General features: G+C 37.4%; 1 protein-coding gene and 1 long non-coding RNA gene across 7 annotated transcripts in view; one reads left to right on the top strand and one right to left on the bottom strand.

Annotated features, from left to right (window-relative positions):
• LOC139111811 (uncharacterized) overlaps positions 1-23,640 on the top strand; it is a 78,835-nt gene extending 55,195 nt beyond the window's left edge. Inside the window, exon 3 of the long non-coding RNA XR_011547279.1 lies at positions 23,465-23,640. This is a non-coding gene — a long non-coding RNA (uncharacterized lncRNA). The remainder of the gene's footprint in view (positions 1-23,464) is intronic.
• LOC139111810 (lachesin) overlaps positions 1-27,516 on the bottom strand; it is a 212,792-nt gene that overhangs the window by 146,171 nt on the left and 39,105 nt on the right. The window lies entirely within an intron of this gene.

Below are 27,516 nucleotides of genomic sequence, written 5' to 3'. Positions count from 1 at the left end.
ATGGTATTTAGTTTAGTCGAAACCACCGGGCTTCCGATATTCTCGTCCGCAAATCCGACCGAGAAACTTGAAATTTTCTCTCGGGCGCTCCGCGGCACGCAGCAACGCAGAGTAGAGGAATTCCCGAGATTCCAGCTTACCTCGCGATCGTTCGACAGGTATTTGACGGGCCTCCCCCTCGTATTTCGTATGTTGGAATAGCTCAGCTACGGTGATCATCATTCACGTTTCGACGGTGCTGTTGATTCGCGCAATCGAAACCGAGACTTCGTTCCGCGCCAGGATCAAAAGAGAGCAGTTATTACCGGCGAAATTGAGACGGTGTAATTAAACGGCGATTGCGAACCGCACTCGCTAATAACAAAAACCACGAATTCGAATGCACGCGGTGCACCGTCGACGTGCGCGCTGGAAATATTATCATCTGAATTCTTTTAAGATCAACCTGTTTTATCAATTTTTCATCCACACATTTTCACTTGCGCGCACATTTATAAATGAACAATATAAATATTACGCGGAATTAGTACAACAAATTTCCCTTGGAAAATTAAATCCCTTTTTGCTGTTTTTTAACCAATGTTTTCAACGCAAATGGATTACAACTTTTCTCTTTTTAAGCTGAATAAGTTATATTTTGGTTTTATTTTTCTTTGCCCATTAACGATCCACCCGTGCATAAAAACGTATGTAAATGTGTATGCGTGTGTGAATGCGAATAAATGTATTTGAAATCCGCAATATATTGGACTCGAATTCGTGGGTTTGCTAAATTCAAATGATTGCGCGGAACAGTCATTCCTACAGAGGGGAGCAAATTGAGGATAAAATCTATATGTGTATATGTGGTTATCTATTCGATTCAAAGTTCATTGTAATAAAATGTTATAACACGAATATCGTCAACGTGTACGTTCGATTAATTTGATGCGTTCCGGCCAGCATTACAAGCTTTACGCACGTCCGTTTTTCTTCGATATTTATCAACATGGGAAATAATGAATATTATAGTATATTAATAGCAATATTGGTCAATGTTAACTGTACTGTCGTAATTAGAGCCGTGATATTGGTATTCTGAGGAATTCCCGAAGCTTGACGCACCATACCGCGCGACATAATTTACGGAAATAGCTTTGCGATCGTGGTCGGCATAGCTTTGATAATGTCATTAAACGCGCATGCTGCGGTCTAAGCACATATTGCGAATTTATTTTGCGCCACAACGCACTGGTCCAACGAAAGGCTTTGCAAAAACTCAAGTGCCGCGATAATAAAATGATAAAAGCTAGAAAGAAATGTGAAGGATGCAAAATTGAATTTATTCTGTTCAACTTTACATTACCTCACAGAAAAATTATGATAAGCGTCAAGAAAACTATTTTTCGTAAATGAATTTCCATGCGAGACCTTTTTCGAAAATATAAGATAAAGATACATCTTTTTCTTTTTTTTTCTTTTTTTTTTTTTTAAACGAAACAGAAAAATTTATATCAAGCGAGAGACGAGATGTAATATAAAATGTACGCGAAGTAATGTAATTAACGATACATTTTCTTCTTTTATGTACCACAGCGAATTCTATAAAATAACATGATAATATTAATAATATTAATAAGATTTTAATTTATAATTTTAATAATTGTTAAAAAATAATTATGCCACTGCGTGCTCACTCGATTAAATTACATTCCTTGATTTTATATAAATCAACTTATCAAGTAGTATCATATCATTTTATTAGATCTAAACAAACAGTAATATAATAACGCTATGGATTCTATTGGTGCAACATCGCGTCTCGTCACTATTACACGATGTCAGGAGAGAGAAAGAGAGAGAGAGAGAAAAAAAAAATGTGTTACTTTACTTTTCGAAGAAAATCCTGATACGCTCTCGCAAAGTATCCCGTGCGCAAACACTTTTAGTCGCGGGATTCCGGCGAACGTGAGAAGTAAAGCAATGAACGTCGCCGGAGGAGACGAAACGGGCGGAGCGTCTCGACCGATAAGTATGATAAGCCGTGGTGCAAATCTCACGAATTTCGACTATCGCATATAATTTAACGACCCGAACCACCGTTCGGTGTTATCGTCGCCGATTTGCAAAAGAGTCGTCGGCGAGAGGAGAACGGGGGGAGGGCAACTGCGACAACGACCGGCGTCGCTGTGCTCGCGCTCTAAAACTTACAGCCGGCATACGACTTGATAGCGATTTGAGAAAATGAAACCTTTGTGAAAAAAAAAAGAAAAAAAAAATAAAAAGAAAAAATTTCCGTCCCGAAACGCACGTCGCCATTCGCAGTCGCACCCTCGTTCCACGCGACCTCGTTTCCCAAAGCGATTTGAACCATATTGCTAGCAGAAAGCATTGTTTTCCTATATATAAGCGCACCTTGGACCAACAGGAAACATACCCTCCAGCCCGTTACTTAACAGGATTACGTTGAAAATAAGAGGCCACGTTCTCGTACGTGCTTATCCAATTCTCGCGACATTTTCGTGAGTACGCAGCGGTCATTGCCGTTGCAGTGGTCATTACCACTTTCTAAGCGTCGGAGTTATTAAACAGTTCGCACCGAATCGCACCAACTGGTACGAATTTGTTCTCGACTCTGTACATATCGCTCTATACATACAAACCAAGAAACGCGTATACGTAACTTCGCTAAATGTTTGAGTTATATTGTCAATATCGGCAATAACAGGCTAAACAAAGCATAATTCGGTAAAATCAAATTATTTCAAGTTAAAACTAGAATATAAGGAACGAAAATCAAATCGCGCAAATATCTAAAATTACTTATGCGCGATATACTAATGAGTTATGAAAATGTAATTATTGTAAAACGTGCGGTTGTTTACACAGTAAGTTTTTTTTCTTTTTTTTTTTTTTAAGAAATATCAAAGTTAACTTTAAAATAATCAATTGCTCGTTACTTAAAATACTCTGCGAACGAGGCCATCGAAAAATCGACAAAAATGAAATCAAAAGTTGGCGTTTAATTAAGCTAAAATGGAAGATCAACCAGTATGGACGAATCGCGGAGCAGAGAAGTAGCTTCTCCGACTCAGCTTACGGAGCACGTAGTGTCGCAGTCGAGGATGACCTACATATAGGCTGCACTACTGTCTGATCTCATGCAGACTTGCTCCACTAGTGCTGGCTTAACGCCGACTGTCAGAGCTCGCACATTATACGAGACTAGCACTTTATGCCGGTTCTTGAATATCTTTTTCAACGTATTCGTAAATATTCGCGCGAGCAAAATAACCAAAAATTTCAATAAACAATTAAGTGTAGAAATAAATTAATCAGTTAACGAATTTATACATTCGTTAAATCACCGACGATAATAGTAAATGCGACAAAAATAAAATCTCTGTCGAAAATATCAAAACGATCGATATTTACACAATATCGCAGCTACACAGATATTGAAAAGCTAGAGTTAATAAAAAAAAAAGTAGAAAGAATAAAATCGTTGCGATTCGTTGTCACGTTTTTATGATAACTCCGATGGGAATCTCAGCGATTGGCCAATCTCCGAAGACAGTCGACAGCGCGAGACTGTCGCTTATCGGATGAAAATCGTGCGAACAAAGAAATCGACATTATATGACGTTCGAACTCGGCGAACGTTTCTATCGAGGGTCTCTAAGGAATTTAATGCGAATGATCCCCGGTATCGCTACCAGTTGGAAGGCGTCGCGTCGAGAAATAAGGCGCTTCTGATCGATATCTTTCTTTTTTTCCGCTATCATAAATCGGACGTGAACTGTTCCCCAGAGAACAACTCGATGATCGAGAAAGTTTTGCAGATTGCCGTGACGTATTTGTCCCAGTTGTTTTACAAAGTTATTCGTATCTCTTCCGCTTATCCTTACGTGAGACAAGAGATTTTTTTTTTTTTTTTTTTTTTATTAAACTCACATGTGAATGTCCTCTATTGCATTTTTTTAGTTGCCGTAACGTAGATTTTATTCACACAATCGTTGTAAATTTCGCGCTTTCCATAAATTTCACGTAGCACGCGAAGAAAATCAAATAAACTAAAGAACACGCTAGACAGAAAAGTGGATGGGTGAGAATTTCATTAGAAATTGAACAAGAAAGGTAGGATAAAAAAAAAATTTCTTCTCACAGAAAGAGCTCTGTTCCACCGGTGGGTGCGCGATGGGAACGTATAACGGACGAACGCCGTATCGCGTATGGAAAGTTGGGGCGCGCATCGATTATCGCGGCCACCGTGTCGCGGTGCGGCGATGCGAAAGTACCTCCTGGCCCGCGACAATAACGTAAATCGTCGAAACTGTCGTAATCCCTGTGCACGAGCGAACTTTAACAATTATATTTAATACGATATAGGTCCAGCGGAGAGAGGCGGTGCGTGCACCGGGCTGCCGGATGCCGAGAGAGAGCCGGAGTCGGTGGCGTCATAAGCCATAGATACCCGGCGGTACCTATGCCAGTTCGAAACTCATACCGGTCCGCGCCGGCGTTTCTCGCGGTGCGACCACCAACCCCAGGTGAAATCTACTCCTCTATTTCTCTCTTCCCTCTTGGCCAGCCACCGTTCCCCCGTACCATTCTCATCCTCTCGGCGCCGACCTCGCCTCCCTCGTCCACGCTTCTGTACCGCTATGCGGCAAAGTCTAATCAAATTTAATAACTTTTGTGCTGCCCCGCGCTTTACTCGTCCTACGAATCCGGCAACTCCACCCTCTTCCTTCTCCTTCGCCCGCTTTTCTCGATCTTCTACTTTCCCCCCGTCCAGCCTTCTTCTTCTTGCTACTCTATTTCTCATTGTCCGACTGTCTGTCTCCGTTCCACCCTCGTATCCGTTATCTCCTTCGCGCTACCGCGGGTCTCTTCGTCACGTTATAAACTTGCACCTCTCGCAGCGGAACCACTGAGTACCGCAGATTTATGACGGCGACATGCCAGACCTGCTGAAACGACCCCCCCGATCTACTCGCGACTCCATTTTCAACGACACGCTCGCTCGTCTATTCGCATTTTTCCTCTTTTATTTTGGCCGACGTTTCGTAAATTTTGCCGATAACGTTGACCGTGATCAACTCCTCGTGATGAACGGGACATTTTCAAAATTGCTCGTCGATATGCTCGTTTCAGTTCAAATGAACAACTTAACATCAGCATTTTTTTATTTTATTTTATTATATTTATCCTCGATTGAAATGGTTAATACCTATTTCAACAATATTCTAACCTTTAATTCGAAATCTACTTTTGTTATTATTGCAACTAAGGTGCTAAAGATGCAACTAAGTTAACAAATGATTATAACGATAGACGGAGCCACAGTGATACAATCGAGCGTCAATTATCCGAATGTCAATCAACCGAAACGTCAATCATCTGTACGTAACGTTCGTTCAGCAATGTCATGGCATGAGGAGCATGAGGAATATGAGGAGCGCTGTTCGATTCAGCTTCTGTTAAAGTGAATGTATGATTTAGCGGGGAAAAACGATCGAGTTTAATTCGGAACAAAATTAATAAATTTTTTTGTTAATATCGCGTAGTAAAAACCGGTATTACAAGTGACGTTTATTAATCAGCGTAAATCACGGCTGTAAACTATTAATTAATCATATCAATTTCGCTTTCGCGGTGATACATAAGAGAAGAAATTAGGACTAAACTCATATCATCCTACCGCACTCGATGCGCGTATTCACTACTCGGAATCGAAAGCCGAGTGGAGAATAGCGACATTAAACCCGAAGGCAGAATAGCCGTATCCGGGTTTCAAACGGCGGCCACATGCCTATTTTGTAACCGTTAGATCAGCGGCCGATCCCTCGCTAGTTTCCCCCTTTCGCCTTTCCACCCTTTCTCTTCGGGCCATTCTCAATCCGGCCCGTGTGTTCCACCGCTATTTTCACCCAACCCACGAGCCACCTGGCGCTGTGCAACTCTGTCGCGCGGATTTACCAATAATGTTGCACCGCCACCACCAATATACATATACCAACACGTACGAAGATATGGGTGGCTAAATCGACCTATCGCCCAGTAACTACAGATTAGTGTTATCAGAGCGTTACAATGTGAAAGCGTGGTTTACCTTGACACTGGGCGAAAACGGGAAGATCGATGGGAGGGTTACAAAAGTCATCGCTCTGCAATCGATTTACCATTCACTAACAGCCGCGCGTTGCTATCTCTCAATCGACAAGCAATATTCATATTTTTTAACGTCGGTGAGTTACCGCGGTGTTAACTCTTTTACGACCCAGCAGAAAAAAAGAAAAAAAATTCGAATCTGTAGTAAAAAAAAAAATTAGCGATACCGTTTACTGTTCATCGATCAAGGATGTCGATACAAAGAAAAATAAGCGCGTGATTATCATGTATGCACATATCGCAATATCTATGCAGATTATTTTTTGATACAGTCCCCTCGGTCTATATCATCAATCACCGAACGTTGTTGTCTTGGGCATTATTCATGCTTCTAAATCACGCTAACGCGTTCACTTCTATCGCAGATAAAATCAGTAGAATAGCAACGACTTCTGGTACCGACAATCGTGTAGATTTTATAACACGGCGTGTGAACGCGAGAGCTCTTTAACATGTCACGAAGAAATAGAATCCCTACTAAAATTTAAGATTACCGTGAGAGTTTCAAGATTTTCATAATACGCATAACGAGAAGCAGGAAATGAGAAAATAGCGTTATAAATACTCGATGCGCGAAGAGAAAAATACAAGAGTGAGATATTAAAAATTTTTTAACGTTGTTTTCTTTCTTTTTTTTTTTTGCTTAATATCTCTCTGGAACGTTGATTTTTTTTTAATAACCTACTTCTATGTATAACACCATACAAATTCTTCAAATTGAAATGTAGTCGTATTCTTTTTCCTTTTTTTTAAATCTCGATATTATAAGCTGGCAACAATTTAATATCTATACATGTATATTACTGAAATTCTAGCATGTACGTGAATGATGAAGTTATGATTAGGTCAAGATTCATTTTGTAAACGTATTATTAGCCAACTGTAATTATTTGCAATCGTTACCGTTTCGTCTCGATATCGTATTTTCAATATAACAATTATCAGAGTTCCCTTTTTAGTAAAAACCAACGGCGTAAAATAATAGAACTAGGGATGATTAAACATCCACCAAAGTGTAATAAGTTTTAGCGAATTGGAGACTATCTGTTGTAAACACGGCGCCGACTACTGTGTGTAGATTTTACGCCCCTCCGAGTAAGCATAGCTTGTTGCGGAACACCGCAGTTTAATTACTATGCCACAAACTACAAGAGAACATTTAGATACAAGAATTATTTTCTTGCTCGAGACCGAATATTACTAATAGCACGTCGATAATTCTGCAGTAAAGTGTCGCGCATTAGCTAACAATACGTAGTATAACTCGCGGCTTAAAATCTTATAAATTTTCAATCAATCGTGTACCAATAAATAATTAATTTATAGTCGCCGTAAAATTACAAAACTCTAAACTAAAAAAGGCTATTTTTAATTGTCAGTATACCATTCATTTATCGCTGGAATCAGTAAAAATTTATCGCATGAATGTTTAAAGAGTTCCTCTCTTCGAATGCGCTAAATATAGTAGGTACACCGTCGTAGTAATTTCACATAGTATCTGTAATAGATCGAAAACTAGATCGTCAGTCACGAATACAGATTGGGTATTTCCAAGGACTTGGAGCTTATACACGAGCAAATTGACAGTAAATCTGTCCCCGATGGGCATTGATGGCGTCCCAACTGAGCGGCGCAAATTCATTAGTCGATCCGATTTTGACATGGAGAAATGATATGAGTGGACGCGAACGCGAGAGTTATCTTGAGAGTAAATAGATTGGAAATCCCTGTCGTATAGATTGGAAACGTAACAGTTTCCACGCCTGTGAATGGACATTCACATTCACTAAATGCGTTACTTATTTTGCATTAACGGATAAGATAATAGCAACTTAACGTATTTACGCAAAGCAATTATGAATCTTTTTTATAAACTTGAAAGAGTTAAAGTTAAAATTTTTTTTACGATAAAAGAACTTATTATTATTTATTTCTACTATTAAGTCAGACGGTGTCGAAACAGCTGATTACTTATACATATAGACTATACAGAAAGAATTTTTTTTTTAATAAAAAGATAGCTGTAGTAGTATTTTTAAAACAATAAAAAAAAATGCGATATCTAGAAGCAAAAATGTTTCTACGTATGAAAATGTAGATCGACGTATCGGAAATCATAAATGAAAGGTTAAACCAGTTATAACCGAATATAATGGTAAAACTATAGTCTCAGATAGCATTTCCATATAGCTATTTTATTGTTAAACTAACAGCAGTTCGTGCACCGAATCACACTAAATTGGTTAAAAAAAGAAGAAAAAAAATTCTTTAACGCATATGTAAATAAATATCTACATTTTTATAAAGGTAGATTAAATTTATGTGTGCACAACTGTCGATTTTTAAGAATTTTTATTAGACATTTCATAAATTAAATTAGGTCGAAAAACAGTACGTCATTGATTAAAAATATAAACCTTTAGAAATTGATTTTGTTCTGCAAATGGGGCGAACATTTTTTGATATCTATTCTCATTTTAATCGTGCATATGTGTTAGCTATTATTATATTAAAGTGAGCGCGCGCATAAGTAAGATATTTTTTTACACGGTGTGACGAGAAATACGCATTACGTTGTGAAAAATGTAACTGCGAGCGATGTATCCGGTGAAGTAGAAAGCAGGTGCTTTTTGCTGTGTTGTTCTAAACAAATGCCGGGAAAACTGGCATGAACCGGGAGGACTTAGCGCGGGTAAAAGAACGGTTCTCGCTTGGCATACTTTTCACGGTTATACCGCGAAAAGGGGCCGTTTCTCGCAGCAACCGTTTAAACAGTTGCGTTCGATGCGCCGCATATACGCGAGAATAATGTTTAACATACAAAAGAGAAAAGTAAAAAGGGGAAGCGGGGGCGTAGATGCAGCCAGTGATATTGACGTGTCTGCGTAATATCGATGTACGGAACTTTCAGCGTCGCCTGATGTTCTCCCATTGGGAACGACACGGTAGTACCCACTTATTCTGGATTCTACCGACTATATCTATCGCGTCTCGTCTTACTCTCCCGGCCCGATAAACATTTCCTTTAACCTAGGAATTTCTTCCGGTCTTGCTGCGAATGTATTTTCTATCGTTATCGAGGGAGCAAATTCTATTTACGAAAGCCAACCCTGCCCTCGATGTTCTCCCGGAAGTTTTTATTGTCTTAAAAATCGCGATCAAAATTCAGCTACGTCGATTCGCGGTGGTATTCAGCCGTTGCACACGCGCGTCTCACATTTTAGCGTATTACAAGTAAACTCTACCGGATCCAGTTCTATCACGAGCCGTTAACAAACGTCGACAGGCGAGAACGAAGCGGGCTCGGCGGCCCCGATATACCGAATGTATATCGAATAGGTTTTCGATTTCCACGCGATTGCTCAGCGTACCCGTGTACGATGGCTTGATCCAACACTGGCGTTCGCCGGTGGCCCGATACAAAAATCCCCGAATAAAAGTCGTAGGGCTGGTTTGATTCGGTAAATATACCGCGCCGCGAATTCCCTCCAGTGTCAGCCAGCCGGCTGGCTAACGCGGAAACACGCCGTGCTCAACCGCGTGTGAATCTGTCGGTGTGTACGATTACTGAGAGTAGGAAGGAAAACCCCCGACAATCGTACTTCACAACGCGGAAGGAATATAACGGGAAATGAGAGAAGGAATACCGCGAGAATAAACGGAACCGCCGTACAAATACGCCGAGAAACGTGAGCGAGACTTCTGCCAAGTAAAAGGCTCTCTCCGTTCGCGTTAAAGTTAATCCTGTATCAAGAGCGCACGGTCATACTATATGTATAATCTCTGTTTTATATATAATTCAGATCGCATTGAATAATTCCAAGTGTTTTCCGATCGATAAATATTACAAGCGTGCTGTCACGAAAACAATGTGCCACACGTGGTGTGAATAAAAAACGAGTTATCGCAAAATTGTCACTCTCGTGACCAAGCTCTTGATTAATGAATTGCATTTTAAATCAAATGAACCTAAAACTGTCGAACCAGGCCGGCATGCATTCTAATAAGCCCCTGTAATAACGGTATTTATTAGAAATCGCGGAAATAAATTGCATCTCCGCTAGGCGAGCTTTTCTTTAATTGCACGTTAGCTCATCAGTCGCTCGGAAGTGTCTGATGCAACATAATATATGCATACACAAGATTGCGCACCCCCGACAGGCATAAAGCACTTTGAAGCCCGTGGCCTGACGATAACCGCATAATGCGTTAAGTGGAAGTAGTGTAACTTTCCACTTTCCCGAAAGCTTGAATAGCATCAAAGTTACATGGCGAGTCGCGCGTGTGCTAATCGAATACGGCAAGTTCGTCAAATTTATTGCATCGGATAATTACCGCTCGCAGGAGAACCATGTATAATGGTACGCCAGAGAAAGATCTGTTTATTCCAATTTCAAATGCAATTTGCTCGAAATTTTAACGTGTTTCATTATCTCGAGCATTCGCTAATTTTCGTAATAACGTCTTATTTAGGGACTTGATGAATTTAATACTATCGTCAACAATAAATTTTACGGTACAACAATTAATATTTGATTGTGACATTTGATTAATAAAATATTTTATATTTTTTCTCTCTCTCTCTCTCTTTTTTTTTTTTTTTTATAACTAAATAAGAAGAAAAATAAATTGAGCTCTATTAGGGCGAGCTGCTTCAATATATTTTCTTTAATATTTTCCACGTTTAAAAATAAATACCTGCCTTCAATCATGTAAATTAAAAATCTTATTTCTAAGAGGAGCGAAAGATAAAAGAGAAACGAGGAAAAAAAACGTTAATCGAAATTACAGAAACGGAAATGCTTGAATTAGTAGTATCCTGCGGACAACAAATAAGTTTGGCGCTTCGATTTGAACCGAGGGAAAACTTGGCGAACGGCGGAAAGGTAAAATATTGTCAAAGGGAGGTATCGCGGTCTTCGCAAAACACAGATCGATGCTAGTATGAACTTCGCCCAGTTCGCCTCGAGAAATCTAAAAATACTCTCGTTACGAGTTACTTCCAACCCATGACGATGAAGATTCCTGGCTCTTTAATTCGTTTACCGACTATTACAAGTAAAAGGAGGCACAGTGTGAAACTTTTCCATTTCATTACTCCGTCTTTCTTTTTCTTCGTCATTCCCCTCCCCTCCCTTCTTTCTTCGTCGCTACCATCAACTTTATTACTTTGTCCTCTTTTGGCGATGTAACCGTAGTGGAGCGTCTGCCTTTCCAGTCGATGTCTTGGAATACTCCTTAACTTTGGGGTTAAATCTTTTTCTTACCAGATCGACGTTACTCAGACACGAGCGAATGTCTATTTTCTCATGTTATACAGCTTTCCCTTACACTGTGTTTACCATTTTCGTTACAAACTAAAGTTACAAAAAAAAAAAAAAATTGAAAAGTCTTTGAAGTTTGAAAGAGCACATTAAAGCATTAAAAGACGTACTCCCGTCAATCGTAAATTAAATTTGAATAACGCAGCTAATACAAGAAATTAAGTAATATAAAAATAAAACAGATTTCTTTCATTTGTTAATTAAGCCCGGTAAAAAAAAAAGAAAATAATTTACTCTATATATTTTATATTATTACGATGAAAAACTTTCTCGACTCTATATTTTATTACTCGTCCCGCAATAATAAACAAAAAAGATAGCGGAAAAATAAATACAGTTAAAATGGACTCGCGTACATTTCTATAAAGTTTTATAAAGTTGATAACTGTATGAAACTGAAAATGTGCCGTCATAATATTTCTATCACGATCCTGCAATTTCACACAATTTCATATCGACCGTAGCAGATATATATCCAGCGGAATAAATCAAATTTAAGAGGATAATCGTAAAACTGAGCGTACAGATTAATATACATATATCTACCCCGAAAAGCTATTAACAAACTAACAATGTGAATCTAAGCTAGTTCCGCGCCAACCGAAATGAAGGATTAACGCTTATGTTCGTTATTACAGAGGTAGGCGTGAGTCCATCCATGCGTGGCACTCGCGGCCCGTTTAGCCTGGTGTACGTGAATGACGCTTCCCATAAAATATTCAAAGCGTAGCGCGATAATGGCCGTGCGTCCAAGCATATTAAACATACAGACACGTAGCTGGTTGGCACGGTGTATACCCGGTATACAGGTGGTGATTCAACACGCGCGGCAAAGTTTGCAGCCTCGGAGATACGTACACTGCGATGGGAACTTGGCTAAATCGCACGCAAGTTCGACTTTCTCCATATGTAATCGCAACGAGATACACGTCAGTTGGTTGATAACGAATGTAACCGAGTTAATAATATCGCCCTCGAATATAATTAAAAAAAAAATAGCGTGTTAAGTTTATAAAATCAAATTGAACTCTCCGTTACTTAGTCTCACTGAAGCCTCGTTTCAAATTGAACGGCAGAAACAATTATTTCTGTTGCCCACTCGGTTATATTTAATTTTCATACTTTGGATGGGTATAACGTATCAAAAGAACAATTTTACATGCATCAGCCGACAAAAGTTGCGACCGAAATTTGAATAATAAAGAAGTTGGATATTCGCTCAAACAGTACACTAGCGAGCGCGAGCCCCTGGTCCAGTAATGAAACTCTTGTAACAAAATTTCATACACGCGATGCTCGGTTAGACCGAGCAATCGCTTGTAAAATTACCGGCGCTTGTTAGCCGCCCAACAATCTTGTTAAACAAAAGGTAAATTTTTCAGCGGATCCAATTAACCGCGAATGTATTATGCAAATCATACCCTACGCGTCAACAGGAAAGAAATTGCTTCCTGAATTTAAATAATTTAGTCAAAAAGAGATTAAATATTCCATTACGTTGTTACGTCTCCTCCATCGTTACGGAATAGTCTCCGCCGCGAAGCAAGTTCACGCGATAATTCAACTCTCGCAACAAAGTTTCGCCGTGCAAGCTATATCCCGCGCACCGCAGTCTCCTCAAAATTCCGCTTCATCCAACTGCACTGTTACGCGCTTATAATTTAGATACTGGTCACGAAAAATCGGGAAGCACATAAAGAAAAAAAAAAAAAAAAGAAAGAAACAGGACATGAGAAGGTACGCCGGATACTCGGGCAAAAGCATCGCGTAAATGGCGAGCGGTTACTATTCTCAACGAGCTAGATATGCCGCAGTAATTAGACACGGACTCTACTTTCTTTCAGTCTTTTGCTCTCCCTTTCTCTCGAGATATTTTTTTTCTTTTTTTTTTTTTTTCTTTTTTGTTCGCCATAGCGAACGATAACCATGAGCATAACCATTAGAATCTGTTACGCTGAACGTGGGTATCATTAAATCGCACTGAATCCAACCGAGATGGTTTTCTGTCCCAAAATAGCAATCTTATATCCCCCGTAATCTTATATCGCCGTAGATAATGAAAATATGTGCCGGCAGATTGAATCTACTTTTTTCCCTCGACGTTAGAAAATACACGAGCAGGAATAATTTGATATTGAAACTTCAATGTACATGTATATGTTGTGTAACCATTCTTCAATTAATTATGAAATTGCACCATTTAATAATTATGTCGTGTATTTTAACAGGGCATAATTACGTGCTCCGTTAGTTTATACCGTAATCCAATCTTAAAATTGCAATTTTCTTAAAAGAATGCGCATTTCTCAGTTTAACGTAGCATAGCGCGAACTAACAACTGGAAGGGTAACGAATTCACTGTAGCGCTGCAAATATTTCACGAACGAAAGGAACGTATATAGAGCGAGGTCGAATCGTTATCGTTACATTGTGTAACAACATACGCTTCGCTCGCAATCGCGAGTTATATCGGATAAAGTTTTTTAACGCCTTCTCGATACGGAAGGTATCGTTAATCCCGTTCGTGTAGCGCGAAACGAATGTCCGAGAAACGGATTTATGAACCGGCTAATTCTCTATTCCGCGTGCCTTCTAATTTAGAATTCGCGGATGAAGCATAACCGATACAACACCGCCTTGTTACCTCAATTTATGAGACGAGAGACTAACTACATAACGTACAGATGTAGATAAAACAAGAGAAGGCAGGTTTGTATAAAATATAGACTGCGTAAAGTAAGCATGCAAATTCCAATTAATATCCTCGACACCGAGATTATATTTTACACGAAAATCTAGATAACCAATAATAGACTGGCGTAGAAACTAGCCAACAATTTCGTTCGCAAGTGCAATTTTGATAATTGTAAATTATTTCCAACAATAGAGTGTTAAGATGCATTAACTGTTTAAAGTGAACATTAATATTGATACGTTGTTTTTGAAATAAAATTTATTTAATATATATTTATTAAAGCAAATAGTATAAAGTATTTATTAAAAAAAAAAAAAAATGCAATGATGTATAATCTTCATTTTTTCTGCTAATTTTTAATTCTTAAAATTAATATCACGTCGATATATAAATTCTAATAAAATTATATTGTAAATTAATTTATCGGTTTAAATGTACGAATATTTAGATAGACAAATAACACAATATCCTCTATATTTCCATATTACGGTTGCTGTTATATCCTAAACGTTGCTTGTCTTTCGATTTCCATTATCCGTTCTACACATCTAGTTTCTATTGACCTCCGATGTATACGCATCGGTTCATATTCGCTAACTGTAAAATGGCAAGCATTGAACGCTCGAGAGATCAACTCGTACGTGCACACTTTTCATAAAAGAGTATTGTAATCAAATGTGCCACTTCGTCACTTTTCCATATTATATCTAATTTTTTTTTTTTTTAATCTAACAATTAATTATAAGTAAAAGAGAACATTGAAAAATATACACGTATTATATTTTTCTGTACATTAATTACGTAATATTTTAAAATCGGTTTTTTTTCCTTTTTCTTTTATCAGAATTTTTACTTAAACTTTACTTAAAAAAAAAAATCGGGACAAATAATTTATATGTTCACGTATATATGTTATATTGCAATTATTATTTTACGCGTATAACGCGTCAAGATATAAAGATTTATTTTATATAAATTTTCAAAAGTTATATCTTAAATTGTCGCGCAGACGAGTGGAAATATTTTCACCTACCCTATAAAAACAGAGAACCTTCGAAATCTGTAGTCGCAATAATACGTCAGAGATCATCCCATTCCACTGGGGACCGATACTATTTTTCAGAATGATTTCACAACCTATTAAACTTGTCGGCGATCAGCAGGGGGACACTCTGGCGCAATTTGTCGCGTGGCTCGGCTGTCGATAATTCGAAAATATATGTTCATGTGAACGGGTCTAGGGCGAATCGAGTTTGATGAAGTAAAAAAATTGTGCTGAAACGAAGTGGCAACTTCGATAGCAACGAGATATATATATTTTTTTTTTTTTCGAAATTCTTATTCGGTAAATCAAACGAAAGACTGCTTTATTTCAAAATTTAATCAAAATAAGAATCACAGCGTTAATTAAAGAAAACAGACCGATATAACAAAATATTTAGTTAGTTAACAAAATATTACGTATTTATGTATAAATCCATGCGCATTTATATATAAATTACATGCGCAAATTCATGTCAAAGTTAGCTGGTTTTACTTAGTTGGGAAAACTTTTCGCGTAACTCCTATCTTAAATTCATTATTTTAATTATTAGAGTAATTTGCTAAAAGGGCAAACAGATGTTCACGAGAACTTTACAATTGCAAATAATTGGGTCGATATTTCATTTTCGAGAACGTATATCGATTTATAGTATTTATTAATTGCTAGTTTAGAATTTATTTCGGTACCATTTATATTTATTTCATCAGTTTTGTCTCGATAGTACTTTTATCGCATTTGATCACGAATACTATTCACCTTTTCTCTCTTTCTCTCTCTCTCTCTCTCTCGATTTTCCATAGAAGAGCCAGCATCGGCTTGCTCTTAAAGGAAAACTTGGGCTTGGAAATAGCAACAACAGCAACACCCCTAGATTAATCTAAGACTGTCTTGCGTTCTCGCTAAGGTTTCACAGCTTTGTGCACTCCTGAAACTCCCAGTATCAGCGAGCGTAACTTGCCACCGTCGCGCGAACAGCGTAAATTAGTATTTACTGCACTGTTATTCAAATTACCGCGTAAAAGTTTTAAAACATCAATATTGGCTCTCTCTGCGTCTTTTCTTTTTAAATACGACGACTTTCCTCGAGAGTCGCGGGCCTGTTTAACGCAGCTTTCGAAGAACTCGCGGACACATTTTTCGCCAAATAAAATGCAAATTTTTCTAGCATTCGCCAGCGATTTATATTAATTGTGAATATCGATTAAAAAAATATCCCAGCGTATAAGAACGTTGTTTTTCTTTTATATAATGTGTTTAGTATCAAGATTGATTGTGCGCCGTATTATTAAAGCAGTTCTCTAGACCGGTACTCCAATAACTGTCACGCGAAAGCTATCTGTTTTACTCTTTGCTAGACTAACATTTTATTAAAGTCACGGAATCTTCACAAAGCCAGTTTGTATACTATTTATCCTCTCTTATCACTTAAATTATTTTATACCCAACAATTTCCGCGCCTAGAATTTCATTCGGCGTTGCAAGCAAATTTTTCTACATTGCTCTGCGAATAACAACGGCAGTTACGTCGAAGCAAAAAAATATATTACATTTAAATGGACTAATCGATAACGTTTGAATCTAATTCAGTGCAGATTCCTTTTATCATAAAACGTCCGAGTAATGACGCCGGCCAGTGCATTTTTGGCAGTATGAGGCTCGTGCAAAAAGCCCTTTTACAGAGTCGATTTCTGAACCAGCTCGGTCCGGCAATATAACGCGGCCCGGTCAAAGAATCATATACGGTATTATTGGCACAAAGGCTGCCGTTACAAGCTACAAATTACCCGCGAGCATCGCGCCAGAGGCAACGGACCAAGTAATAGTGCTACGGCATTCGACAGTAAGCCGGCTTAGAGGACCCTCCGCCGCGATACCGGCGCACCTTCGGCGTTATGCTAACTGACACTATGAGCTACTTTGCATTAATCGTTCCAGAGAAGTTGCCGCGAATACGGGGGGCATTAAGCCCGGCTTTTCCCGTGAGGCCACGCCGTTCAGTCAAACGTAAACGCCGCCGCAACAGAAAAGGATGATTACCGGATCCTCTCTTATTTAACTCGCCCGAGACAAATTGATAATGTTTCCGACGATGTAAAACTTTGTACGTTAATTTGCGAAATACACTGCCAAATGCATTATACGCGTCGCAATTTGCAAAATTATCTGCTTATGGATATTAGTTGCGATTGCGCTCGCAATACTCTTTATTAGGTACATTCGGAAATTCCGAGTATCGCATAAACAGATATGCAAACCATTTAATTTCGTAGAAAATTAATTCCGCTGGCAAATGTGTTGGCGCACAATTTTTCCCCGTCTTACTTTAGTGAGTAAATCTCTGAATATTGCTGGCGCAGCTGGACAGATTCAATGAAAAAAAAAAAAAAGAAAGAAAAAAAATTATTGGGGAGATCTATGGAAATTCCTTTTCTTGGTTCGACTCCGCGCGAACGGGAAGAACAATGCGCCGGCCCGGGAACATCTTTTATACAATTATAGTTTTTACGCGACGCGATCCGCCCGGAAATATGGACGCGCCGAGGAGGTGGAGACAGACCCGCGGTGGAGAGACGCCGCGAGAACGAGGAAAAAGAAGCGGTAGAGAAGAGACGAAGGGAAAGAGCAAAAGAGGGTAGATAATAGCCAGGATAGAATTGTTCCAAGAGCAAAAAAATCCGATCCATCCCGAAGTGTTATCGGATGGCAGAGACGCTCGCGAACCGGGTATTGCTCCCGCACCCTCTTTCTCAAAATGCCTCTAGGAGAAAATTGCTTTATTCGCGCGGCGTACACATGGCAGTACCAACTGCTGCATCTCGACATTCGCGATAAGCACCGCGCACAATTAATCCATTAATATATCAAAAGCGTTTTCTAAAAAATTCAAGCTTTCATTCTCGTCAAGCTTTCGCGAGGATATAAAAATTGTCATTTAATCGCATCAAACACAGAAGAATAAATATATCACTATCGTATTAATAGGAATTAATAGACGTTCACTAAGAAGAACAATCGTAATTAATTCAATGGGGAGATTGTTGTAAAAATATCACGAACACGAGTAGCTTTCGAATAAGAAATTGTAATCGCGTGCAATTCGAGCGCGATAATAATTGCAAAACTGGCGCTGCGATGCTTTTAAATCAGAGACAAAATGCCTTTTCGTCCCGTTCCCGGAAAGATAAGTGTCCTTCGCGAGAGACGCGGCGCTACAACTGGTAAGTCTAGGTGAAAAGGAGGAGAGAAGAACAGGATGGGATGAAACGCTGCAATTAAACACTGCACGCCCGTTCGCCTAGTTATAACTATGGATACTTGACCTAGATTCAACATGTAATGACTTCTACTTTCTCTTTCAAGTTTTTCGCAATTATTTTCTAGCGATTTGTTACCGAAAGACATCGGCAAATATCGGCATTGACCGAAGTGCAACAATTATAGAAAAATTTTAATAATATTCGAAAGATACTTGATTATTAAAAAAATTTTTTTTTTTAATATAAAATTTTTATTAAAAAATGCAATTAAATTTGATCAATTTGTTCGAGGTAAAGTGTATGTAAAAATTCGATTTATCCTCTTAGGATAAAGAAAGTTGCTTGCAAACTCAAGTCGCAAAGATTTAATAATTTAATTTAAAGAAATATGTAACATAGAATAATGCAACATTTACATCGCGTACGTGCAATGTGCATAGAATCACAAGTCGATGGGCTGAAAACAAGACTGCGACTGATGAAGTGCGCAATCCAGCTCGGGGAAATAGTTGGGAAATGTTAGAAATACTTTGCGCGCAGAGACCTTCCGCGGCGATATTGCATTTCAACGTGGAAAGCAGAAAGACGAAATTAGACGCCTTAATGCTCCCGTGCATTAAGAGGTTTCCCACTCAACCTCGCTGACATTTTCAGCATCCGCAATCGACGATAACCGTCGTGATTTTTCAACTCTGGAAAGCTTTAAAGAAAAGAAAAAAAAATTTTTTGCTCTCTCGGCACCGAACAGTAATAATATTTTCCATAAGGTAGTTAACAAACGAATAAATACACGATTTACTCTTACGTGCTGCTCGTTTAAAAAAAGAAAAAAAAATTTACCTCCAGTTTCTTTCGAAATGTGTTTAATATTTAGAAAAATTCGATATTTGCGCCAGGCAACATTATAACCTGCCAGGTACGTTAAATCGTTGTTCGCTCAAGAGCACCATTTCGTTGAATAAAAGGCACAAAATTCGCGCGCGTAAGTAAAGAAGCGAAGAGAATGCCGTAGCGGAAACACAACTACGAGGAAGATGAATGACCGCGTGGCGGGCATGTAACACGTCTGTAACCTGCAACGCCGTCGGACGTTTTTACAGCGTTACCTTGGTTATGTATCGCCGAGAAGAGGGAGGCTACGAGCAGGGAACAGTAAATACGCGAGACGAAACTGCAGTCTGCCTATTGCAGTAAACGGTTCGCTCTTTCCCTATCTCTTTTTATTATACAATAATTACACACGCAAAATGTTTATCAATATAATTTTTGCAAAGGCAAACAACCCCGGCATATGATATCTCCTGTCGGCGCGATCCCGCAGTTAAATTCATATAACAAATTGAAAATTACCACATGAGAATTTGATTTATTCGTTATTAAAAAAATATGTTTATTTCCGCTTTCAATTTCAAAGCAAATATGAAATGTTGTGCGAAAGAGAAAAATAAGGTAAACATATTTTTTTTATCTTAATTCTTCCATTATAACTTCAAATATCGAAAACTAATCAATATTGAATTTATGAAGCTTCTTGAAAATAACATTCAAATAATAATTATTATTTAAAAAAATATTTGTGAGAATACGATGTTTTTCGAAAACGAAGAGTCACGAGTAACTCGGTAATATAATTTAAAGGCGTGTAGATAAGAATGGTCGGCCCGTCGACCGAGTTACGTTTCTCCCGTTTGTAAATGGCACTTTTATCGGTCTCGCAAAGTAGGCCCGAAAAGTGGTAGCGTCTTCCACCGACACTCTCAGAATACGATAGCGTATGCGAATGTACGAATTCAACGTCTTGGAATTTAATATTTCCCTTTCTGCTGGGAGCACACGGAAATGCCATTAAACGGTCCGGGAGGAACCACCAAGTCGCGTTCATTGAATCGAAAGTTTGCACAGGCCTGCCGGTTTCGGCGCACATATGTATACGCACACGCGTCTTGAATGCGAGATGAAAGTCAGTTTCTATCTACCGAGATCGAAGTAAGTGTATACATCGTGCAATATATCCTCACATATCTCGTGTCTTAAATGTATGATTTACACCGAAAGCGAATTACTTCTAAAACGAATTGATACCGAAGTATTAATATATTTTTTTATAAAATCCTAAAACTGATAAGACGATAATGAAGTTGAACTATACTTCAGAAATATATTATTTATTTATTATATTACGATTTATAAAAAAATGAAACCAATCGAAAATACTTGGATAAAAACGATAATTAGGTTCACAATTATAAGTCTAGCCGAGTAGATTTTCGTTATCGATGAATATACGAGTGCAGTTTATTTTCGTACGTACAGCACAGCACATTCCTATGCTATTCTCGATTCGCGGTCTTGTTCCGTTACGCTAAAAAGTCGTTCGCTCGTTAACGGCAGTCACAGTCTGCAATCGTGAAAAGAACAATTGTAGTAGCTAACGCAGAAGAAATTTTAGCTTACCAAAAGCTTTTTCATCTGCTGCCATTCTCTAATTCTTGCCACGTTTATCGATCGTCTATCCCAATCGGACGTACACAATAAAAAAAAAAAAAAAAAAAAAAAAAAGTGAAACGTAAATTTAATATCACAAACGACATTCTAAATTACAACAAGAGAATATTTTTAATTTCACGTTCTCATAATTGTGGAATTAATGTTCTGATTTTCTAAAGTGACTTAATTCTAAATTCTAAAATAAATTAAAAATATGCTTAATAATTTCGCAACAAAGTAAAATTTTTAATTAAAAAAAAAAAAAGAAAAAAATGAAACTGAAGAGTTTAAAATAATATATGGATATTTTTATTACATTAAAAAAATTTCTTGTTAATACGTGCGTCTGCACAATGTTCACTCTTCAATTATGCAGAGATTTCTTTGATATAACCTCGTTTAATGATACCCCACGTAGGACAATCAGGCAAGGGGACAAATAATGCCCCGGTGCAAGAGCGCTCTTCTAAAGTTTGACAATAGCATTTTGCCGTCGTAACGCCATACGACACAAAGTGATATACGTGTAGACAGAAATAGCACGATAAAAGTATACCCATAATGCACCAACAGTTCTATTTTTTTCATCACGACAAAACACTCCGCAACAGTCGACAGCGTTTATCTGCTTTCGTAGTTTTCAAAGCGACTTTATGTTTCTATACGCTAGCGGATATTTTACATTCTCCACGTGCTCGAAATATCACTAAAACTGTATCAAATAAACAATAACTGCGTTAATAAAAAGGACTTTAAACGAGGTGTAGATTCAATTTTTATTCAGTCTCTAACAAGAAAAATATGAGGTACTTACTCAATTTAAAAGTATAATACGAGCGTTATTTTCGGTATTTTTATAAATGCGTGGGATATATGCATGTAGAAACTCGGCAGGTATCAGTGTGATTACAATGATATTGAGATTTTAATTTCCCTTATATTTGTACATGTCCGAAAGTTAAGAAGATAATTATGTTAACTTTTCTTTACACACGTGCACTTATTTATTACGTTTGAAAAATGTCATGTCTTATCAATTGACTGACGGGCAGCCGTAGTACATACAACGTGGAGCAAAAGAATCGCTCGGACATAAATACACGTACGTGTACAAAGTTGCCCGGGAGTTAAGTGGTGGGTGCAGATGCATACCGGTGAAGTATATGCTAACGTACGTTTAAGGTCTTAACTTTGAATCGGCGGTTTGCGGCCCGCCACGGGATAACATTTTAAATATGTTTTTGCATTTATGTGGCTGACCGGGTTTCGCGTCGACACGTCGTGGGGAAAAAAAAAACGGGTTGAACGAGGAGAAAGAAAGAAAGAAAGAAAAAAAAAAGTTTTTAACGCTACGATTGCGAGCTCGACTATGTTCCTCTGCCTTTCCCAAGGCGCAGCAGCCAAGGTACTTTTTTTTTTCCAAGGGATTTCCCTCCACTTTTCCTCTATTTCTCTTTCTTTAGTAGAAAGGCTGCATCAAGAATCTACGATCTTACTGTCGACTGGGGAATACCAGAAGTTTTTCCATTCGCCGCAACGACAAAAGAAACGAAGTGGCGCAGGGAACGCCCTTATTTGACTCTAACATGACGAAGGAATTTTAACGGATTCCATGAGAACTAGCTCGGAATTGGAAGTCGCAATTTTTGTAAATTCATTATTAATTTAAATGGTTTTATGTCGATGTTTTCTACATACTCCTAATTAAAGGAGTTGAACAATTAATTTAGGGATCAGACTTGAGATTTTTCTTTCTCTTTCTCTCTTTCTCTCTCTCGAAAATATTGACTGAATCATATTTATGATTCGTGAAACTTTTCCCGAAACAAGGTATGACGTTCAGAAAAATTTATTACGTAATACAGAAAAGTGTATATAAGAGCGATCAACTTGTCTTGGTACTGACATCATTTTTCATTCTGAACGAAAGAAATCTCGAATTTCACGAATAAACAAATGCAATTTAAACGCCACGATCTTATAGAGCTAATCGCGAAAATAATGTATAATATTCTGTTTAAGTAAGAGTTTTTAGTTAAAAACAAAATTGAATTAAAAATATTATAAAGTCGTTTTTTTTTATTTTTTTATTTTTAATAAAATGACATTGAATTAATTGAATCTGGTATTTTGCTGTCGTGCTACGTGTGAATACACGACAAATTAACTGCTTCTCTTTTCTCTAAATGTAATTTAAATATACATTCAGATATTAATTAATAATTTTCTACGGTTAATTAACTAAACCATAAATGATTCGATCTAATCGACCAAATACCGTCACGTATTTATTACAGACGCACGACACATTGAACTTAACAAAAGATTAATATTTTATATGATATTCGACGTGTAATATATTTTATAATACATCAAATTTCGTAGAAACTTTATTTTTTATTATCTAACGTACAAAGTAATTAGAAGTGCGTTTTTTTTCTTCTTTTTTTTTTTTTAATAACGAACATCTCTACAATTAATATTTTCTATTTTTATGTTGCAGTATCATCGTAATTACATACAACAACTCCGCTGCTGCTGCATCGGTCGGTGAGTCGCATATCTTTTTTTTTTTGCATGCCAGCTATTTGAGGAAAAATATACTCATTTGCGTATAATATTTGCTGCAAGTACATTTATAGAAAACGTGTTTTACCGATCCCGCGGAAAATACTCGGAGAATATGTTTGTTATCTGTCGTACATTATTAGCCCGTCTCGTAAAAGTTACCATTTCCAATTTATCATTTACGATCGTTATAAATTAGACTTTTATTACATACATCAGAAATCTTTCAAGATGTCACTTTGCAATTCGCATCGTTCAATCAATAGTCTCGTGCTCAGACAGAAAAAGAAAAAAAAAAAAAAGAAATAAAAGAAAGAGGGAGAGAGAGAAAAAGATGGGCAAATATCAGACTTTTAATACAAAGGCAATAATTCATTATAGAATTTTTACGTGATCGTAGTAAATAATATATAAGATTGATCTGTGCCACGTAACCGTAAAGAAAGCCGCGTTAGAACCGAGGGTTGAAAGTCGTACGCGTGCATTCTTGAAATTAGTGGTGTATCGCGATAAATATCAACGCTGTATCGCGCGCTATCACGCTATTCTGCACAGCCTCGTAGCTCTATTCGGTGCCGCCTACTAAACTGACATTATTGCGCGTAATGCGAGTATATGGTGGATTCGAATTTATTCGATGCGCAAGCCGTCGACAGGTTCGTTCGTATGCATAGCCCGGCATGTTGATTGGCTGGCACGCAAAGTCGTGCTCTGACGCTGGCAAAGTCCGCCGTCCGTGACTGCTCTCCGCCAGGCGGATATTGCATACACGCGTTGTATTAATATGTATTTAAATTAGTGCCTCAAAGCGATACGAAATTACAGCGCTCGCTACCATAGATGCTTGCCGACGAATTACACACGCATTGCTCAGGCCGATCCTGAATGGCGCCGTGTCATCGTAATATCAAAACCCCCCCAAGAGCTTTCGCACTTCTAAGATTATCCCTCGTTTTTGCGTAAATTCTTGCAATTTTTTTTTCTTTTTTTTGTTTCTTTTTTTATCTACCGAAACTTTTCACAATTCTTTATGCTCGCTCAACATTCCGCGTTTTGAAATTAAAAGCAATAACAAACAAATTATGTTTGAGTCAATAAATTATACTTAAAGCATATTCGCGAGATATATTTAATAAAATTAAGATCGTTGAAAAAAAGTCGGTATTAACGATACAAATAAAACAGTACGTAATGTATATTTTCCATCTTTTATCGCTTCGATTCAGTGAACCAAACACCGTACGAAATAAATAGCCGATGAATTTGCAGTTGTTAATCGTAGTAGCTAATTAAACGCCCGGGTGTGTAGCTGTTAATTGTTCGTAAAAAGTAATCACGATTCAATGGATAATGCGGTAATACGCGAAGCGTTTCTCACTGTTATGTATTATACATATACTCCCTTCACATGTCATGTTCATACGAGCTTGAGTCGCAAGCTCTCGCGCGTATATTGCACAATGAAAATATAATTATTTCGCGATGTATCGAACATTTTGCGAGTTCAACTCTTAATTTTTTTTCGGCCATCTAGCTCAGATATTTCGTTTAATAATCAATCGCGCCAAGATATACGTGTAAAAGTTACTATTCGCACAATGACAATTGAAGTCATCGAGAAGCAGCGAAAATTACTTCGTGTATTGTAATATTACCCTCCCAACGTAGAAACTAGTATCAGACGATATTAAACAACATCGTACCACAGAGTTACTACAGTAAGTGGTTATTAATTAGGAATTTGGTAAACGCATCAAAGCAGCGATATTTCAATCTAATTGAAACGGATTATCTTGCCGAAATTAAATTTTCGAGTAATAATATCTCTTACCAATCGTTACATGTAAACTATTAATTCGAAACTCAATTTGATGTTCGATATAAAATATCAGAAAAATAAAAAATCTAATTTGAAATAACAGCAGGTTGCTAATTTATAACAAATCAATATGCGATACAAGAAATCATCACTCTGCATTCAGCGTTATATCGTTCAAATTAAAAAAATGTAATAAAGAGCTCTATATGCAATAATCGTTCAGTTATCGCTTATCGTTTATCGTTATTTTTGACACATTTAATATAAGTGTCCGCTCGACGTGGAAAGCGAAACAATATATATAACGAGTTATGCAATTTTATATAAAAGTTACTAAAGTCAGCAGTGGTAATAGAAACTTACAGTGACATAAGCAAAGAAAAGAACTACTGGCTGTTGTGAAAAGCACGCGAAATCTCAGTAATGTCGAATTTGATGTATCGGGAACGGAAATCATAAAATTGTTGTATGAAAAAATTACGTCGCCATTCACCTTGAGATTGATGGAACACCGCCGTGCAATACATCATATAACCCGCGGAACAGCGGAAACCCTTTAATCGCAAAATCAGGAATTAGTAATTACGAAACTAGCAAATGTCGTACATCATTCGAATGTTCCATATAATTTTAATTGATTACACCTAGATGTGTCAACCGAGCGTCAGAATTTTAGAAAAAGAAAAACAAAAAAAAAAAGATAACTAAATTTTATCAGTATCCGTATTACAATTTATTCTTTGTTTCGCATATATGGAAACGTAAAAAATAATTATTTTGCATTTATTATTGTGCATTTACTGTATAATGTACATTGCGAGAGCAAGCGGAAAGGAAAAAGAGAAAAAAGAGAGTACGGTGAAACTCATTACAAGAACATTCTAGTCTTAATTAGAATATTACAAAGTTATATTATATCAGCAGGTGTAGGTTCAATTTAACCCAGATATTCGCTGCCAGCTTTTGTAAGACACAGAACCCAAAGCGATTTTATTATTCTTCGCTTCCCTTTATTTTATTTTTTTTTTTATTCTTTCTATCTTTCTTTCTCGTTTTATATCTCAGTAGCCCTTTATTTCATGCCTTTCTTCCTTCTATCTCATTTCCTCATTTTTAGTCATTCCCTCTTTCATCTTTTCCGACCAAGCGTTACCATCGTAAGTAAAGTAGATATTGTTGCGTCAAATCGTTTAAAACTTGGAGAATGGGCCACTAAAGCAAAGCAAAGTTTACTCTGAAGTTCTTTTATATGTCTTATTAGAGAAGGTGTGGAAGAAACCAGCTTATTATTTAGCGATAATTAAGCTTCTAAAGGAAGATTCAAAGATATCCTCAACTTTCTTTCTATTGAACGAGCGAAAAGCGATAACGTAGCGAGATATTGCACACTGAGCGGAAGATTGATTAACGCTAGATTGAAAGTACGGAATGTGCATTAGCTCGGAAAGCCTGCGATTTTCTTAAATAGATATTCCACGAACGTTTTTACCTCGAAACGACATGTCGTGTCAAATCAAAGCGTTAATGACATTGTACGAATTTAGATTAAAATGAAGACTTTTCGTAGTTTGTCTTGTAAAAAGCTCCTCGTTCTTCGCGGATTAACATTCTTCGATTAATTCAGAATTCAAAACGTGGCGTGTATCGACGTATAATACTGCAAAATGTAGATTAACTAAAGCCGAGACAGTAAGTCAAATTTTTACAATTTGTAAGAATACAACCAGCTTAAGGTTTAGGAAACGGTGGCACGTAATAATGGCAATCCTATACTAACAGATGCTGCAATAATCGCCTTTCACTGTTCACATGTGACAAATCCATGTAATTAGTATGCGCATGCTGTTTCGCGTAGTTTCGCGAATATTGTGAATCATCGTTACAATCCTAATTGCAACGCACTCGTGTCTTATAAAGCGGTAATAACAGTAATGTTACGATATTGTGTGTTAGATCTCTCTAGCTAATTGAATTTATTTTTGTTAACAATCCATAATGGCCAAAAGTAAAGCCGCATATAAGTTACATTTAAATATTGAAAATAATGCCAGTTCTGCATTATATATATATATATATATTTCCATATATAAATCCGAATTTGATATCGCGATATTCGTGTAGAAATCGAAACGTAAATACGAACTAAACTCGTAATATTTGTCACTGTG

Source organism: Cardiocondyla obscurior, linkage group LG25, assembly GCF_019399895.1.
Source record: "Cardiocondyla obscurior isolate alpha-2009 linkage group LG25, Cobs3.1, whole genome shotgun sequence".
Lineage (NCBI taxonomy): Eukaryota > Metazoa > Arthropoda > Insecta > Hymenoptera > Formicidae > Cardiocondyla > Cardiocondyla obscurior.
The sequence above is the reverse complement of the archived record's forward strand: the minus strand, read 5'-3'. Positions and strand labels throughout refer to the sequence as shown.